The following is a 6,075-nucleotide window of genomic DNA, read 5'->3' on the forward strand; positions in this document are numbered from 1 at the left end:
TTCATCACCTTTGAGAGACTGTGCACTCTCCAGGCGATTCCTGAAGATCAAAAGATGACCACTGTGGTTGCAAAATTGACTGGGAGAGCTCTGGACGTATTCAGTAAGATATCTATTGATGATGCTTCAAACTATGGTAAATTTAAGGAACTGGTTTTGAAACAGTTTCAGATTACACCTGAAACCTACAGGGTTAAATTCAGAAGTCTTAAGAGGAGATCTGGATTGAATAATGTGGCTTATGCAAATGAAATGAGGGATTTGTTAGACAAGTGGGTGACAGGGAAAGGCATTACAAGCTTTGAAGAAATGTGTTTAATTTCTCAGGAACAGTTCCTGAATATGTGCAATGATGATGTAAAACCGTATTTGTGGGACAAAAAGGTGGGTGAATTAGCTGGGTTTGCAGACTCTTATGAGCAGTCACAAGCTGCAATTAAACACAAACCACTGGCAGAGGGGTACAGGGTTGGGGGAAAGCAGAATCACCGTTTTACCCCTGGGAAAAAGGAGGCTGAGCGTTCACCTCTCCACGCCCCTGTTACTCACCTCAGGTCTCCTGGACAACCAGAGGAGCCCAGAAGGTGCTTTCACTGTAATTCCCCAGGGCACCTGAAGAGCAGCAGCCCCAAATTAAAGGAGGGTAAACCTCCCTTGTCCCATGTTGGCTTAGTTGCCCTCAGCTCTGAGGCCCCAGAGGGCACTCCCACCTCTTATCACACCAGTTTGGTGGACACAGGTCCTAGTGAAGCGGACAGGGAACACACTAAGGATATCAAGATTGATGGCACGAAGTGTCTGCAGTGGAGGGATATTGTGGCTCAGTTCTCTCTGGTTGGACCAAGTGTGGTTCCAGATGCTAGTGTTTTGATGGGGCAGATGACCCACATTAAGGGGTGGGGCCACAAAGGTTCCCTGTACCCCGGCAAAGGTTCATGTGGACTGGGAAGGTATGGAAGGTGATTTAGCGGTGGGGATGCTCAAGGACATCCCCGCGGACATGTTGCTGGGAAATGATTTTTTCAGCAACACTAGGACTGTTAGTGTGGTAACTTGCAGCATGAAGAAAGGCAGTGAGGGACTCCTAGAGAGGGAGGAGAGAGCACTGTCTGCCAATGAGGCGGCTGTTCTAGCTGATGATTGTAGGTCTGACGCAGAGCAGCGAACACATCCTACCCTAGGGAACATGGAGTAGGTGACTCGGAGGGAATCCCCAGAAACGGGGCGGGGACCTTGGAACCTATAGAGGAGGTGGCGGAGGGTCCTATTGACAGGCCAATGCAGGAAGGTGGGGTGCTTCCAAGTATGGGAGAGGCAGAGTCAGGCCTCTGCCTGGCTGAAGATGACAAACTCCCAGGAGTGGGTGCAGGGGAGATGAAGTCAGTGCCCAGGGATGGGGATGTTATCTCGAGGGTTGTCTGTCACGAATTTGTAGGTAAACAAAGGGCTGACGCCTCCCTTGAGGCATAAAAAAGTGTGTCTCAGAGGGAACTCCAGGAAGGGAGTGGAGGAGAAGTTTTTTGAAGAGGATGGGAAACTGTATAGGGAGGCCTCTGTAGGGAAGAACCAAGACCCCAGCCAACCCTATAAGCAGTTGGTTGTACCCAGCCAACACCAAAAGGAATTAGTGCTGGTAGCGCACGATAGTCCCTGTGCTGGTCACTTGGGGTACAGAGGACTTATGACAAGTTAAGGAGGAATTTCTACTGGCCTGGGATACAGAATGATGCAAGGGATCATTGTAGAACTTGTGTGGTGTGTCAGGAGAGGAAGAAACCGGTGGGAGCCCAGAAGGCTCCGCTGCGTCCCTTGCCTGTTATTCAGGAGGCATTCCAGAGGGTGGCAATGGACATAGCGGGTCCTATGTCTCTCCCCACTTGGAGGGGGAACAAGTATATCTTAGTTGTGGTAGACTTCACCACTCGGTATCCTGAGGCAATCACACTGTCTAACAGAAGCTGAAACAGTGGCAAGAGCCATGCTCACTATATTCAGCAGAGTGGGCTTCCCTCAGGAGATTTTGTCTGATCGGGGGGCAAATTTTATGTTGCAGTTGTTCAATGAGCTATGGAAGGTGTGTGGAGTGAAACAGCTTAAGACGGCCCTCTACCAATCCCAGGCTAATGGGCTGGTGGAAAGGTTCAATGGGACCCTAAAATCCATGCTGGGGATGTATGCCCAGAAAAGGGGCCAGAGTTGGATGAGTTATTGTTGGTCCTGCTGTATGCCTATTGGGAGGTGCCCCAAGAGTCTACAGGATTTTCCCCATTTGACCTTCTGTATGGGAGGGAAGTGAGGGGACCCCTCGATCTCATCAGGGATACCTGGGAAGGATGCACCACGGTGAGGAAAGAACGCATGACTGAGTATGTTCAGAGGTTCAGGAGGGAGTTGAAGGACATGATGGAAATTGTCCAAAACAATCTCCTTTGCAGTCAGGCTAAGCAAAAGGTGTGGTATGATAAAAAAAAATACTTGTATACGCACTTTTGACATAGGAGATTTGGTCATGGTACTCAGCCCTGCAAAAAAGTTCAAAATGTAAAACTCCTGGGAGGGGCCGTTTGAAGTGGTGGAAGTGGTGAATGAGGACACTTACAAAGTTCAAAAGCCCCTTGATGATACTGTGCCCCAACTGGTACATGTGAACCGACTCAAGGCCTATCACAGTAGAGTGACCGGGGTAAATATGGTCTGTTGTGTCAAAGAGGAAACTGAGGCACACCCACTTACTGATTTGATGGCTGAATGCCAAGATGGGTCAACTTTGGAAAGTATGGAAATTTGTAGTGATCTGACACCAGTCAAAAAGGGGGAAGCGTTATCAACGCTGAAAAGGTACAGTGAGGTATTTTCCAACAAACCAGGGAGGACACACTTGTTCCATAGACTCCTCATGAAAGGGGCTCAGCCCACCGCCTTCCAGGCTTTACAGGGCCACCGGCAAGGTGAAGGAGCAAATTCGTGCTGAGATACAAAGCATGTTGGAGCTCGGGGTGATTAAGGAATCTGACAGTGCATGGGCTTCCTCTGTGGTCTTGGTCCCCAAAAGGGATGGCACTGTAAGATTTTGTGTAGACTATAGGAAACTCCATGCTGTCACAGATACATACCCCATGCCAAGAATTGATGACATGCTGGATATGCTAAGCCAAGCCAAGTACCTCAGTATCTTTGATCTAACCAAAAGTTACTGGCAGATCCCTTTGGAGGGGGAGGCACAACAAAAATCAGCTTTTATCACTCTATGCATTTACAGTGTTACCTTTTGGTCTGGTAAATGCTGGTGCAACCTTCCAGAGACTGGTCAACAGAGTGTTAAATGGTTTGCAGAATTATGCTATGGCATATATAGATGACATTGCTATATTCAGCAACACCTGGGGGGACCACAAGGAGTACCTGGAAATTGTGCTATCAAAGCTCAAAGAAGCTGGGCCAACTGTGAAACCCTTTAAGTGCAAGATAGGGGCAGCCAAAGTCCCTTATCTAGGGCACAGGGAGGGGGCCAAAATATCCCCCGACCCTCTTAAGGTAGAAGCCATCGTAAAATGGCCAGTACCCCCAAACTAAAAGGCAAGTCCAATCCTTCATAGGCTTGGCAAACTATTACAGGAGGTTTGTGGAGGGGTTCAGTGACATAGTATCCCCAATCATAGATTTATGTAAAAAGCATCAACCTAATAAGGTAATTTGGTCAGAGGTGTGCAAGAAAGGCTTCGACAAAATAAAAGCACTCGTGTCTGCAGAGTCTGTGCTGGTCAGCCCTGACTTTGATAAGCCTTTTGAATTGTGTACTGATGCATTAGACACAGGGTTGGGTGCTGTGTTGATGCAGGACAGAGGAAGACAGCAAGAAGCATCCCATTGCCTTCCTAAGCAAAAAGCTGTCCCCTGCTGAACAGAATTACTCGATCATAGAGAAGGAGTGCTATGCCATTGTGTGGGCCGTCAAACATCTAAGGCCTTAACTCTTTAATAGGAGGTTCAGGATTCTAACTGACCATTCACCTTTGGTATGGCTTAACTGGACTAATGGCACAAACTCCAAACTGCTATGCTGGAGTCTGGTCCTGCAGGAATTTGAGATGAAGAGTATAAGGAGATTATGCATATTAAACAAAAGGAGAACTGGGTATCAGATGCCCTGTCCAGAAAAGAGGAATTTTAGGTATACTGCTTCCACTGTGGACAGTGTCCAAGTCTCTGGCAGTAAGTTCAGGAGGAGGGTGTGACGTTGCACTCCACATGCTTTATGAAAATATGCTAATGAGTGTGAATATAATGTAACTGGAATATGCTTTATGCAAAAGGTCTCTTGTAAGATACCATTACAAATCTTATAATCTATTTAGTGTGTTCATCCTATTTGTATGAATGTATCGTTTCTATGGGCTTGGCTACACTTGCAAGTTAGAGCACATTAAAGCAGTCCCAGGCGCCCTAACTCACGACCCGTCCACACTGGCAAGGCACTTAGAGCGCCTGGACTCTGCAGCTGGAGCGCTCCCAGTAATCCACCTCCACGAGAAGCATAACACTTGCTGTGCCTTGGCTGAAATGCCCCAGCGTCAGTGTGAACGAGGTGTTGCATTACTGCACTGCGATCGGCCTCTGGAAACATCCCATAAACATCCCATAAATAAAACATCCCATAAAACACCCCTTAAATCAGATGGCCACTCTTGTCATTGTTTTGAACTCAGCTGTAGGAATGCCGATATGCCCTTTCAAAGCTTCGTTTCTGACGGCCGGCTGCTTATCTGCTCCGGGACAAAGCAACCATTAGTGTGGAATGTTGCTGCTGTGAGTGTGTGTGAGAGAGAGGCGAGGGAGCGGGGGGTCTGCACTTACAAGACAGCATGCTGACATGGTCTCAGCCCCTCGAAAACCAACTCTCTCTTCCCCCCACATACACACAACACACTCCACTCCACCCTACTCCCCACCCCATTTGAAATGTATGTTGCAGCCAGTTGCATGCTGGGATAGCTACCACAATGCACTGCTCTCTGTGGCATTGCAACAGCTGCTAACATTGCCGCGCCAGTGCGCTTGAATCTGACAGCGTGGACATACTGCAGCGCTTTCCCTAGTATGCTCTCCGAGGGCTGGTTTAACTCACAGTGCTCTACATCTGCAAGTGTAGCCATGCCCTATGTCTGGAGTTAGGAGAATAAGATATAAACTTGTATTACTGTTGTAAACATGTTAAGTGGAAGCCATTAAGGGTGCTTCAGAATCAAACACCTATAAATGGCTCTATTTACTTGTAAGCCTTCCTGTGTTCCTGTGAGTCAGGCCAGAAAGAATGGAGGCTTGGGGTCTCACAGGACATGTGATCATGTCACCTGGTACTGGAATTCATTTTAAACCTGGTGCTTTTGCATTTAGAAGGAGGGGTGGGGACCCAGAGACACAAAAGATTTCTGCCTTGTGCCAAAGCCATAAAAGGGGGTGGGACAGAACAAAGGGGGCTGCAGTCATGAGAAATCCCCTTTGTTACCACCTGAGGTGAAACTAACAAGAACTGTACCAGGGGAAAAGATTGGGCCCAGATTAGGAAGGAGTCTTGTCTGTGAAAGAAACTTATTGGAACATTTCTGAGGATGAGATTTACTTGTATTCAGTTTCTTAATGTAGTAGGCTTAGACTTGCGTGTTGTGCTTTATTTTGCTTGGTAACTTACTTTGTTTTGTCTGTTATTACTTGAAACCACTTAAATCCTACTTTTTATGCTTAATAAAATCACTTTTGTTTATTAATTAACCCAGAGTAAGCTGGGGGAACAAACAGCTGTGCATATCTCTCTATAAGTATTATAGAGGGGGGACAATTTATGAGTTTAGCCTGTATAAGCTTTATACAAAGTAAAACATATTTATTTGGATTTTGGATCCCATTGGGAGCTGGGTGTCTGGGTGCTGGAGACAGGAAACCTGCTGAGCAGTTTTGGTTAAAGTCTGCAGCTTTCAGGGCGTGGTTCAGACCCTGGGTCTGTGTTGCAGTAGAGTAGCATGTCTGGCTCAACAAGACAGGGTCCTGGAGTCCCAACCAGGCAGGGAAAATGGGCTC

This window comes from Lepidochelys kempii, chromosome 9 (assembly GCF_965140265.1).
Source record: "Lepidochelys kempii isolate rLepKem1 chromosome 9, rLepKem1.hap2, whole genome shotgun sequence".
NCBI lineage: Eukaryota > Metazoa > Chordata > Testudines > Cheloniidae > Lepidochelys > Lepidochelys kempii.